Below are 15,178 nucleotides of genomic sequence, written 5' to 3'. Positions count from 1 at the left end.
AATTAGTTAAATAATCAAAATCAAAAAATAAAAGAAAGCAACAGGAATAGAAAAATACGAGACCTCATCGAAAACTCCGTTTGTTAGGACAGACGTCCTTCCTCGTAAACAATGAACTTTCATCTCTCTCTCTCTCTCTTCCTCGCTATATTTTGCTATTCTTTTCTTAATTTTTCTGTATGCACGTGTACGCGTATGTACGTAATACGTATATGCCTTTTAACAAATGTAATATCGTTTGGTATCGATATATTTTATATATAGAAAGATCGTCGACGATCGATCGTGATGCGTGTACCTGATCGTGACACCCTTATTTCAATATTGTAAATTTAATTTGTCATAGAGGTATAAATTCTATATTCATTTAAATATACATACATTCATATGTGTATGAATAATACATATTAATCATAATACGCATTAAATGACACGTTCAAATGAAATCCCACATTAAAATTTACATTGTACTAGATACATATACTACATAAGAACAAGAAAGCAAAATTGAATATACCAAGATACTTTATTCTTCTTCTTCTTCTTCTTCATATTATTGTTGTTGTTATTATTGTTATTATTATCCTTATTGTATTTAGAAATCAATCATATTTGAAAATATTGGGAAATAAAGATGAGATTTCTTTCTTATTTTTCTTAACTGTTTTTTTTTCTTTTTCTTTTCTTTTATATGAATAATAAGAAATATAAGGTATCATAATCAGATACATATGTAATCTTCTTTAGTTTGAATGGGTTTTTGATATAATTGTACTTTGGACGGCTAATGGTTCCTTATCGAATGCCTTTTTGTCAAGAGCTAACAAAGTTTCTTTTCAATTTAATCTCGATATCGTTCTTTGTTTTATTCAAATTCTCGATTCCTTTACCCTTTTTCTTTCTCTCTCTCTCTCTTTCTCTCTCTGTATATATATTTATATATATATAATATATAATATATAATATATATAGATATCTGTATATATCTCAATATGTATAAGAAATGAGTAACTCAGGGTTAATAAAAAAACATTATCATATACGTATTCATCTGCCTATCAATGCAAATACGACCCACATCTTGCATCGAAAAATGACAATAGTCGACTATAATCAGTGAATTTCTTAATCAGTGGTATTCCATCTTACGTTGATACAGTTGTGAAGAGCTTTGTTATCTACGGCCAGTTGAAAGGCATTTTAACTAATAACCGAAGTATTGAAATCTTTTATCAAAAGTCTTAACGTTAACGACAAACGAATAAAAGATTGTGTTAGAGTTTAATTCGATATCTTCCATTCTATCTTCCAATATAATAATGTAAAGTTTATTAACGAGAAGTAGAATCATATATCTAATTAAAAATAAACAACTAATAGATTTCGTTCCATTACAAAAATATATATACATACATTTATGCGTACACATTAAAAGTATTGCTAATAAAAAATCAATAGGATTATAGAAAACATTTCATTGTAAATTGATGCCGAAAATAACAAATACCCTTCAATAATGTGTAATTTTTTCTTTTTCTACCAAGTATTAATTTCTTTTTAATCAATTTAAACATTTTTACTTCATAATGTATCAATAACAATATCAGATATTTAATTTTGGCTCATTGCAGAACAAAGGTTGTTCGTTACTGTCCATACAATATAAGAAAATCTCAAGCAATACCCAAGAGAAAGACTACTATATACTTTGTGTATGTGTGTGTGGGTGTGTATATTATGTATCTAGTTATGTACATATGTACATATATACATATGTATCTATTTACAAATGTATGTTTATATGGGATCCTCCAACATTCCACCTCGGTGGTTGCCGAAAGACTGATCTCATACGATATTCGATAGAAAGTAAATAACATAAGTTGTATTTAGATATTTCAGCTTATATAGAAACATATAAACATTGTAATAAGATTTGCTTTGTATACGTCAGCTAGTAAATGGTATAAACATTCTCTTTTTCTTTCAGTGTGATAATATTATATATATATATATATATATATATATATATATATATATATATTAAAATTTTTATAATTTAATTAGTCAATTAATCAAAATCAAAAAATAAAAGAAAGCAACAGGAATAGAAAAATACGAGACCTCATCGAAAACTTCGTTCGTTAGGACAGACGTCCTTCCTCGAAAACAATGAACTTTCATCTCTCTCTCTCTCTTTCTCGCTGTATTTTGCTATTTTATTCTTAATTTTTCTGTATGCACGTGTACGCGTATGTACGTAATACGCATATGCATTTTAACAAATGTAATATCGTTTGGTATCGATATATTTTATATATAGAAAGATCGTCGACGATCGAACGTGATGCGTGTACCTGATCATGACACCCTTATTTCAATATTGTAAATTTAATTTTTCAACGAGGTATAAATTCGATATTCATTTAAATACACATACATTCATATGTGTATGAATAATGCATATTAATCATAATACGCATTAAATGACACGTTTAATTGAAATCCCACATTAAAATTTACATTGTACTAGATACATATACTACATAAGAACAAGAAAGCAAAATTGAATATACCAAGATACTTTATTCTTCTTCTTCTTCTTCTTCTTCATATTTTTGTTGTTGTTATTATTGTTATTATTATCCTTATTGTATTTAGAAATCTATCATAATTGAAGATATTGGGAAATAAAGATGAGATTTCTTTCTTATTCTTCATAACTGTTTTTTTTTTCTTTTTCTTTTATTTTATATGAATAATAAGAAGTATAAGGTATCATAATAGGATACCTATGTAATCGTCTTTCATTTGAATAGGTCTTTGATATAATTGTACTTTGGACGGCTAATGCTTCCTTATCGAATGCCTCTTTGTCAAGAGCTAACAAAGTTTCTTTTCAATTTAATCTCGATATCGTTCTTTGTTTCATTCAAATTCTCGATTCGTTTACCCTTTCTTTCTCTCTCTCTCTCCCTCTCTCTCCCTCTCACTCTGTATATATATATACATATTATATATAATATATAATACATATATATATCTGTATATATCTGAATCTGTATTAGAAATGAGTAACTCAGGGTTTATAAAAAAACATTATCATATACGTATTCAGGTACGTATCAATGCAATTACAACTTACATTTTGCATCGAAAAATGACAATAGTCGACTCTAATTAGTGAATTTCTTAATCACTGGTATTACATCTTACGTTCATACATTTGTGAAGAGCTTTGTTATCTACGGCCAGTTGAAACGCATTTTAACTATTAACCGAAGTATCGAAATCATTTATCAAAACTCGTAACTTTAACGACAAACGAATAAAAGATTGTATTAGAGTTTATTTCAATATCTTCCAATGTATCTTCCAATATAATAATGTAAAGTTTATTAACGAGAAGTAGAATCATATATCTAATTAAAAATAAACAACTAATAGATTTCGTTCCATTACAAAAATATATATACATACATTTATGCATACACATTAAAAGTATTGCTAATAAAAAATCAATGGAATTATAGAAAACATTTCATTGTAAATAGATGCCGAAAATAACAAATACCCTTCAATAATGTGTAATTTTTTCTTTTTCTATCAAGCATTAATTCCTTTTTTAAACAATATAAGCATTTTTAGTTCATAATGAATTCTATCAATAACAATATCAGATATTTAATTTTGGCTCATTGCAGAACAAAGGTTGCTCGTTACTGTCTATACAATATAATAAAATCTCAAGCAATACCCAAGAGAAAGACTACTATATACTTTGTGTATGAGTGTGTGGGTGTGTATATTGTGTCTAGTTATGTACATATGTACATATATACATATCTATCTATTTACAAACGTATGTTTAAACGGGATCTTTCAAGTTTCCAACTCGGTGGTTGCCGAAAGACTGATATAATACGATATTCGACCAAAAGTAAATAAGATAAGGTGTATTTAGATACTTCAGCTTATATAGAAACATATAAACATTGTAATAAGATTTGCTTTGTATACGTCCGCTAGTAAATGCTATAAACATTCTCTTTTTCTTTCAGGGTAATAATATTATATATATATATATATATATATATATATATATATATATATATATTAAAATTTTTATAATTTAATTAGTTAATTAATCAAAATCAAAAAATAAAAGAAAGCAACAGGAATAGAAAAATACGAGACCTCATCGAAAACTCCGTTTGTTAGGACAGACGTCCTTCCTCGAAAACAATGAACTTTCATCTCTCTCTCTCTCTTTCTCGCTGTATTTTGCTATTTTATTCTTAATTTTTCTGTATGCACGTGTACGCGTATGTACGTAATACGTATATGCATTTTAACAAATGTAATATCGTTTGGTATCGATATATTTTATATATAGAAAGATCGTCGACGATCGATCGTGATGCGTGTACCTGATCGTGACACCCTTATTTCAATATTGTAAATTTAATTTGTCATAGAGGTATAAATTCGATATTCATTTAAATACACATACATTCATATGTGTATGAATAATGCATATTAATCATAATACGCATTAAATGACACGTTCAAATGAAATCCCACATTAAAATTTACATTGTACTATATACATATACTACATAAGAACAAGAAAGCAAAATTGAATATACCAAGATACTTTATTCTTCTTCTTCTTCTTCTTCATATTATTGTTGTTGTTATTATTGTTATTATTATCCTTATTGTATTTAGAAATCAATCATATTTGAAAATATTGGGAAATAAAGATGAGATTTCTTTCTTATTTTTCTTAACTGTTTTTTTTTCTTTTCCTTTTCTTTTATATGAATAATAAGAAATATAAGGTATCATAATCAGATACATATGTAATCTTCTTTAGTTTGAATGGGTTTTTGATATAATTGTACTTTGGACGGCTAATGCTTCCTTATCGAATGCCTTTTTGTCAAGAGCTAACAAAGTTTCTTTTCAATTTAATCTCGATATCGTTCTTTGTTTTATTCAAATTCTCGATTCCTTTACCCTTTTTCTTTCTCTCTCTCTCTCTTTCTCTCTCTGTATATATATTTATATATATATAATATATAATATATAATATATATAGATATCTGTATATATCTCAATCTGTATAAGAAATGAGTAACTCAGGGTTAATAAAAAAACATTATCATATACGTATTCATCTGCCTATCAATGCAAATACGACCCACATCTTGCATCGAAAAATGACAATAGTCGACTATAATCAGTGAATTTCTTAATCAGTGGTATTCCATCTTACGTTGATACAGTTGTGAAGAGCTTTGTTATCTACGGCCAGCTGAAAGGCATTTTAACTAATAACCGAAGTATTGAAATCTTTTATCAAAAGTCTTAACGTTAACGACAAACGAATAAAAGATTGTGTTAGAGTTTAATTCGATATCTTCCATTCTATCTTCCAATATAATAATGTAAAGTTTATTAACGAGAAGTAGAATCATATATCTAATTAAAAATAAACAACTAATAGATTTCGTTCCATTACAAAAATATATATACATACATTTATGCGTACACATTAAAAGTATTGCTAATAAAAAATCAATAGGATTATAGAAAACATTTCATTGTAAATTGATGCCGAAAATAACAAATACCCTTCAATAATGTGTAATTTTTTCTTTTTCTACCAAGTATTAATTTCTTTTTAATCAATTTAAACATTTTTACTTCATAATGTATCAATAACAATATCAGATATTTAATTTTGGCTCATTGCAGAACAAAGGTTGTTCGTTACTGTCCATACAATATAAGAAAATCTCAAGCAATACCCAAGAGAAAGCCTACTATATACTTTGTGTATGTGTGTGTGGGTGTGTATATTATGTATCTAGTTATGTACATATGTACATATATACATATGTATCTATTTACAAATGTATGTTTATATGGGATCCTCCAACATTCCACCTCGGTGGTTGCCGAAAGACTGATCTCATACGATATTCGATAGAAAGTAAATAACATAAGTTGTATTTAGATATTTCAGCTTATATAGAAACATATAAACATTGTAATAAGATTTGCTTTGTATACGTCAGCTAGTAAATGGTATAAACATTCTCTTTTTCTTTCAGTGTGATAATATTATATATATATATATATATATATATATATATATATATATTAAAATTTTTATAATTTAATTAGTCAATTAATCAAAATCAAAAAATAAAAGAAAGCAACAGGAATAGAAAAATACGAGACCTCATCGAAAACTTCGTTCGTTAGGACAGACGTCCTTCCTCGAAAACAATGAACTTTCATCTCTCTCTCTCTCTTTCTCGCTGTATTTTGCTATTTTATTCTTAATTTTTCTGTATGCACGTGTACGCGTATGTACGTAATACGCATATGCATTTTAACAAATGTAATATCGTTTGGTATCGATATATTTTATATATAGAAAGATCGTCGACGATCGAACGTGATGCGTGTACCTGATCATGACACCCTTATTTCAATATTGTAAATTTAATTTTTCAACGAGGTATAAATTCGATATTCATTTAAATACACATACATTCATATGTGTATGAATAATGCATATTAATCATAATACGCATTAAATGACACGTTTAATTGAAATCCCACATTAAAATTTACATTGTACTAGATACATATACTACATAAGAACAAGAAAGCAAAATTGAATATACCAAGATACTTTATTCTTCTTCTTCTTCTTCTTCTTCATATTTTTGTTGTTGTTATTATTGTTATTATTATCCTTATTGTATTTAGAAATCTATCATAATTGAAGATATTGGGAAATAAAGATGAGATTTCTTTCTTATTCTTCATAACTGTTTTTTTTTTCTTTTTCTTTTATTTTATATGAATAATAAGAAGTATAAGGTATCATAATAGGATACCTATGTAATCGTCTTTCATTTGAATAGGTCTTTGATATAATTGTACTTTGGACGGCTAATGCTTCCTTATCGAATGCCTCTTTGTCAAGAGCTAACAAAGTTTCTTTTCAATTTAATCTCGATATCGTTCTTTGTTTCATTCAAATTCTCGATTCGTTTACCCTTTCTTTCTCTCTCTCTCTCCCTCTCTCTCTCTCTCTCTGTATAAATATATACATATTATATATAATATATAATACATATATATATCTGTATATATCTGAATCTGTATTAGAAATGAGTAACTCAGGGTTTATAAAAAAACATTATCATATACGTATTCAGGTACTTATCAATGCAATTACAACTTACATTTTGCATCGAAAAATGACCATAGTCGACTCTAATTAGTGAATTTCTTAATCACTGGTATTACATCTTACGTTCATACATTTGTGAAGAGCTTTGTTATCTACGGCCAGTTGAAACGCATTTTAACTATTAACCGAAGTATCGAAATCATTTATCAAAACTCGTAACTTTAACGACAAACGAATAAAAGATTGTATTAGAGTTTATTTCAATATCTTCCAATGTATCTTCCAATATAATAATGTAAAGTTTGTTAACGAGAAGTAGAATCATATATCTAATTAAAAATAAACAACTAATAGATTTCGTTCCATTACAAAAATATATATACATACATTTATGCGTACACATTAAAAGTATTGCTAATAAAAAATCAATGGAATTATAGAAAACATTTCATTGTAAATTGATGCCGAAAATAACAAATACCCTTCAATAATGTGTAATTTTTTCTTTTTCTATCAAGCATTAATTCCTTTTTTAAACAATATAAGCATTTTTAGTTCATAATGAATTCTATCAATAACAATATCAGATATTTAATTTTGGCTCATTGCAGAACAAAGGTTGCTCGTTACTGTCTATACAATATAATAAAATCTCAAGCAATACACAAGAGAAAGACTACTATATACTTTGTGTATGAGTGTGTGGGTGTGTATATTGTGTCTAGTTATGTACATATGTACATATATACATATCTATCTATTTACAAACGTATGTTTAAACGGGATCTTTCAAGTTTCCAACTCGGTGGTTGCGAAAAGACTGATATAATACGATATTCGACCAAAAGTAAATAAGATAAGGTGTATTTAGATACTTCAGCTTATATAGAAACATATAAACATTATAATAAGATTTGCTTTGTATACGTCCGCTAGTAAATGCTATAAACATTCTCTTTTTTTTTCAGGGTAATAATATTATATATATATATATATATATATATATATATATATATATATATTTAAATTTTTATAATTTAATTAGTTAATTAATCAAAATCAAAAAAAGAAAAGAAAGCAACAGGAATAGAAAAACACGAGACCTCATCGAAAACTTCGTTCGTTAGGACAGACGTCCTTCCTCGAAAACAATGAACTTTCATCTCTCTCTCTCTCTTTCTCGCTGTATTTTGCTATTTTATTCTTAATTTTTCTGTATGCACGTGTACGCGTATGTACGTAATACGCATATGCATTTTAACAAATGTAATATCGTTTGGTATCGATATATTTTATATACAGAAAGATCGTCGACGATCGAACGTGATGCGTGTACCTGATCGTGACACCCTTATTTCAATATTGTAAATTTAATTTTTCAACGAGGTATAAATTCGATATTCATTTAAATACACATACATTCATATGTGTATGAATAATGCATATTAATCATAATACGCATTAAATGACACGTTTAATTGAAATCCCACATTAAAATTTACATGGTACTAGCTACATATACCACATAAGAACAAGAAAGCAAAATTGAATATACCAAGATACTTTGTTCTTCTTCTTCTTTTTCATATTACTGTTGTTATTATTATTGTTATTATTATTCTTATTGTCTTTATAAATCAATCATAATTGAAGATATTGGGAAATAAACATGAAATTTCTTTCTTAATCTTCTTAACTGTTTTTTTTTCTTCTTCTTTTCTTTTATATGAATAATAAGAAGTATAAGGTATCATAATAGGATACCTATGTAATCGTCTTTCATTTGAATAGGTCTTTGATATAATTGTACTTTGGACGGCTAATGCTTCCTTATCGAATGCCTCTTTGTCAAGAGCTAACAAAGTTTCTTTTCAATTTAATCTCGATATCGTTCTTTGTTTCATTCAAATTCTCGATTCGTTTACCCTTTCTTTCTCTCTCTCTCTCCCTCTCTCTCTCTCTCTCTGTATAAATATATACATATTATATATAATATATAATACATATATATATCTGTATATATCTGAATCTGTATTAGAAATGAGTAACTCAGGGTTTATAAAAAAACATTATCATATACGTATTCAAGTACGTATCAATGCAATTACAACTTACATTTTGCATCGAAAAATGACATTAGTCGACTCTAATTAGTGAATTTCTTAATCACTGGTATTACATCTTACGTTGATACATTTGTGAAGAGCTTTGTTATCTACGGCCAGTTGAAACGCATTTTAACTATTAACCGAAGTATCGAAATCATTTATCAAAACTCGTAACTTTAACGAGAAACGAATAAAAGATTGTATTAGAGTTTATTTCAATATCTTCCAATGTATCTTCCAATATAATAATGTAAAGTTTATTAACGAGAAGTAGAATTATATATCTAATTAAAAATAAACAACTAATAGATTTCGTTCCATTACAAAAATATATATACATACATTTATGCGTACACATTAAAAGTATTGCTAATAAAAAATCAATGGAATTATAGAAAACATTTCATTGCAAATTGATGCCGAAAATAACAAATACCCTTCAATAATGTGTAATTTTTTCTATTTCTATCAAGCATTAATTCCTTTTTTAATCAATATAAGCATTTTTAGTTCATAATGAATTCTATCAATAACAATATCAGATATTTAATTTTGGCTCATTGCAGAACAAAGGTTGCTCGTTACTGTCTATACAATATAATAAAATCTCAAGCAATACCCAAGAGAAAGACTACTATATACTTTGTGTATGAGTGTGTGGGTGTGTATATTGTGTCTAGTTATGTACATATGTACATATATACATATCTATCTATTTACAAACGTATGTTTAAACGGGATCTTTCAAGTTTCCAACTCGGTGGTTGCGAAAAGACTGATATAATACGATATTCGACCAAAAGTAAATTAGATAAGTTGTATTTAGATATTTCAGCTTATATAGAAACTTATAAACATTGTAATAAGATTTGCTTTGTATACGTCAGCTAGTAAATGGTATAAACATTCTCTTTTTCTTTCAGTGTAATAATATTATATATATATATATATATATATATATATATATATATATTAAAATTTTTATAATTTAATTAGTTAATTAATCAAAATCAAAAAATAAAAGAAAGCAACAGGAATAGAAAAATACGAGACCTCATCGAAAACTCCGTTTGTTAGGACAGACGTCCTTCCTCGTAAACAATGAACTTTCATCTCTCTCTCTCTCTCTCTTCCTCGCTCTATTTTGCTATTTTTTTCTTAATTTTTCTGTATGCACGTGTACGCGTATGTACGTAATACGTATATGCCTTTCAACAAATGTAATATCGTTTGGTATCGATATATTTTATATATAGAAAGATCGTCGACGATCGAACGTGATGCGTGTACCTGATCGTGACACCCTTATTTCAATATTGTAAATTTAATTTGTCAACGAGGTATGAATTCTATATTCATTTAAATACACATACATTGATATGTGTATGAATAATGCATATTAATCATAATACGCATTAAATGACACATTTAAATAAAATCCCACATTAAAATTTACATTGTACTAGATACATATACTACATAAGAACAAGAAAGCAAAATTGAATATACCAAGATACTTTATTCTTCTTCTTCTTCTTCATATTATTGTTGTTGTCATTATTGTAATTATTATCCTTATTGTATTTAGAAATCAATCATAATTGAAGATATTGGGAAATAAAGATGAGATTTCTTTCTTATTCTTCTTAACTGTTGTTTTTTTCTTTTTCTTTTCTTTTATATGAGTAATAAGAAATATAAGGTATCATAACCAGATATATATGTAATCTTCTTTAATTTGAATGGGTTTTTGATATAATTGTACTTTGGATGGCTGATGTTTCTCTTATAGAGTGCCTTTTTGTCAAGAAGCTAACAAAGTTTCCTTTCAATTTAATCTCGATATCGTTCTATGTTTTATTCAAAATTCTCGATTCGTTTACCCTTCCTCTTTCTCTCTCACTCTCTCTCTCTCTGTATTTATATATACATAATATATAATATATAATATATAATATATATATATATATATCTGTACATATCTCAATCTGTATCAGAAATGAGTAACTCAGGGTTTATAAAAAAAACATTATAATATACGTATTCATCTGCGTATCAATGCAAATACGACTTACACCTTGCATCGAAGAATGACAATAGTCGACTATAATTAGTGAATTTCTTAATCAGTGGTATTACATCTTACGTTGATACATTTGTGAAGAGCTTTGTTATCTACGGCCAGTTGAAAGGCATTTTAACTATTAACCGAAGTACTGAAATCTTTTATCAAAAGTCTTAACATTAACAACAAACGAATAAAAGATTGCATTAGAGTTTAATTCAATATCTTCCATTGTGTCTTCCAATATAATAATGAAAAGTTTATTATCGAAAAGTAGAATCATATATCTAATTAAAAATATACAACTAATAGATTTCGGTCCATTACAAAAATATATATACATACATTTTATGCGTACACATTAAAAGTATTGCTAATAAAAAATCAATGGTATTATAGAAAACATTTCATTGTAAATTGATGCCGAAAATAACAAATACCCTTCAATAATGTGTAATTTTTTCTTTTTCTACCAAGTATTAATTTCTTTTTAATCAATTTAAACATTTTTAGTTCATAATGTATCAATAACAATATCAGATATTTAATTTCGGCTCGTTGCAGAACAAAGGTTGCTCGTTACTGTCCATACAATATAAGAAAATCTCAAGCAATACCCAAGAGAAAGACTACTATATACTTTGTGTATGTGTGTGTGGGTGTGTATATTATGTATCTAGTTATGTACATATGTACATATATACATATCTATCTATTTACAAACGTATGTTTAAAGGGGATCTTTCAAGTTTCCAACTCGGTGGTTGCGAAAAGACTGATCTCATACGATATTCGACCAAAAGTAAATAAGATAAGGTGTATTTAGATACTTCAGCATATATAGAAACATATAAACATTGTAATAAGATTTGCTTTGTATACGTCCGCTAGTAAATGCTATAAACATTCTCTTTTTCTTTCAGGGTAATAATATTATATATATATATACATATATATATATATATTTAAATTTTTATAATTTAATTAGTTAATTAATCGAAATCAAAAAAAGAAAAGAAAGCAACAGGAATAGAAAAACACGAGACCTCATCGAAAACTTCGTTCGTTAGGACAGACGTCCTTCCTCGAAAACAATGAACTTTCATCTCTCTCTCTCTCTTTCTCGCTATATTTTGCTATTTTATTCTTAATTTTTCTGTATGCACGTGTACGCGTATGTACGTAATACGCATATGCATTTTAACAAATGTAATATCGTTTGGTATCGATATATTTTATATATAGAAAGATCGTCGACGATCGAACGTGATGCGTGTACCTGATCATGACACCCTTATTTCAATATTGTAAATTTAATTTTTCAACGAGGTATAAATTCGATATTCATTTAAATACACATACATTCATATGTGTATGAATAATGCATATTAATCATAATACGCATTAAATGACACGTTTAATTGAAATCCCACATTAAAATTTACATGGTACTAGCTACATATACCACATAAGAACAAGAAAGCAAAATTGAATATACCAAGATACTTTGTTCTTCTTCTTCTTTTTCATATTACTGTTGTTATTATTATTGTTATTATTATTCTTATTGTCTTTATAAATCAATCATAATTGAAGATATTGGGAAATAAACATGAAATTTCCTTCTTAATCTTCTTAACTGTTTTTTTTTTCTTCTTTTCTTTTATATGAATAATAAGAAGTATAAGGTATCATAATAGGATACCTATGTAATCGTCTTTCATTTGAATAGGTCTTTGATATAATTGTACTTTGGAGGGCTAATGCTTCCTTATGGAATGCCTTTTTGTCAAGAGCTAACAAAGTTTCTTTTCAATTTAATCTCGATATCGTTCTTTGTTTTATTCAAATTCTCGATTCCTTTACCCTTTTTCTTTCTCTCTCTCTCTCTTTCTCTCTCTGTATATATATTTATATATATATAATATATAATATATAATATATATAGATATCTGTATATATCTAAATCTGTATCAGAAATGAGTAACTCAGGGTTTATAAAAAAACATTATCATATACGTATTCATCTGCCTATCAATGCAAATACGACCCACATCTTGCATCGAAAAATGACAATAGTCGACTATAATCAGTGAATTTCTTAATCAGTGGTATTCCATCTTACGTTGATACAGTTGTGAAGAGCTTTGTTATCTACGGCCAGTTGAAAGGCATTTTAACTAATAACCGAAGTATTGAAATCTTTTATCAAAAGTCGTAACGTTAACGACAAACGAATAAAAGATTGTATTAGAGTTTATTTCCAATTTTCCAGCTCGGTGGTTGCCGAAAGACTGATCTCATACGATATTCGACAGAAAGTAAATAACGTAAAGTGTATTTAGATATTTCAGCTTATATAGAAACAAATAAACATTGTAATAAGATTTGCTTTGTATACGTCAGCTAATAAATGGTATAAACATTCTCTTTTTCTTTCAGTGTAATATATATATATATATATTAAAATTTTTATAATTTAATTAGTCAATTAATCAAAATCAAAAAATAAAAGAAAGCAACAGGAATAGAAAAATACGAGACCTCATCGAAAACTTCGTTCGTTAGGACAGACGTCCTTCCTCGAAAACAATGAACTTTCATCTCTCTCTCTCTCTTTCTCGCTGTATTTTGCTATTTTATTCTTAATTTTTCTGTATGCACGTGTACGCGTATGTACGTAATACGTATATGCATTTTAACAAATGTAATATCGTTTGGTATCGATATATTTTATATATAGAAAGATCGTCGACGATCGAACGTGATGCGTGTACCTGATCGTGACACCCTTATTTCAATATTGTAAATATAATTTTTCAACGAGGTATAAATTCGATATTCATTTAAATACACATACATTCATATGTGTATGAATAATGCATATTAATCATAATACGCATTAAATGACACGTTTAATTGAAATCCCACATTAAAATTTACATTGTACTAGATACATATACTACATAAGAACAAGAAAGCAAAATTGAATATACCAAGATACTTCATTCTTCTTCTTCTTCTTCTTCTTCATATTTTTGTTGTTGTTATTATTGTTATTATTATCCTTATTGTATTTAGAAATCTATCATAATTGAAGATATTGGGAAATAAAGATGAGATTTCTTTCTTATTCTTCATAACTGTTTTTTTTTCTTTTTCTTTTCTTTTATATGAATAATAAGAAATATAAGGTATCATAATCAGATACATATGTAATCTTCTTTAGTTTGAATGGGTTTTTGATATAATTGTACTTTGGACGGCTAATGCTTCCTTATCGAATGCCTTTTTGTCAAGAGCTAACAAAGTTTCTTTTCAATTTAATCTCGATATCGTTCTTTGTTTGATTCAAATTCTCGATTCCTTTACCCTTTTTCTTTCTCTCTCTCTCTGTTTCTCTCTCTGTATATATATTTATATATATATAATATATAATATATAATATGTATAGATATCTGTATATATCTCCATCTGTATCAGAAATGAGTAACTCAGGGTTTATAAAAAAACATTATCATATACGTATTCATCTGCCTATCAATGCAAATACGACTTACATCTTGCATTGAAAAATGACAATAGTCGACTATAATTAGTGAATTTCTTTGTCAGTGGTATTACATCTTACGTTGATACATTTGTGAAGAGCTTTGTTATCTACGGCCAGTTGAAAGGCATTTTAACTATTATCCGAAGTATTGAAATCTTTTATCAAAAGTCGTAACGTTAACGACAAACGAATAAAAGATTGTATTTGAGTTTATTTCCAATTTTCCAGCTCGG

The 15,178-nt window shown here is 27.2% G+C and overlaps 1 long non-coding RNA gene across 2 annotated transcripts in view; it reads right to left on the bottom strand.

Annotated features, from left to right (window-relative positions):
• The window catches only part of LOC127071159 (uncharacterized), an 85,375-nt gene extending 70,610 nt beyond the window's left edge, over positions 1-14,765 (bottom strand). Inside the window, exon 1 of one of the 2 annotated variants that reach the window (XR_007784918.1) lies at positions 12,439-14,765. This is a non-coding gene — a long non-coding RNA (uncharacterized LOC127071159). Of the gene's footprint in view, positions 1-1,823; positions 3,449-12,438 lie in introns of those variants that run through there. The other variant, XR_007784917.1, reaches the window with a different exon arrangement.
• Positions 14,766-15,178: the final 413 nt, after the last annotated feature.

Source organism: Vespula vulgaris, chromosome 20 (genome assembly GCF_905475345.1).
Source record: "Vespula vulgaris chromosome 20, iyVesVulg1.1, whole genome shotgun sequence".
NCBI classification, from domain to species: domain Eukaryota; kingdom Metazoa; phylum Arthropoda; class Insecta; order Hymenoptera; family Vespidae; genus Vespula; species Vespula vulgaris.
Note: the sequence above shows the minus strand (reverse complement) of the source record. Positions and strands in the feature narration are given on the sequence as shown.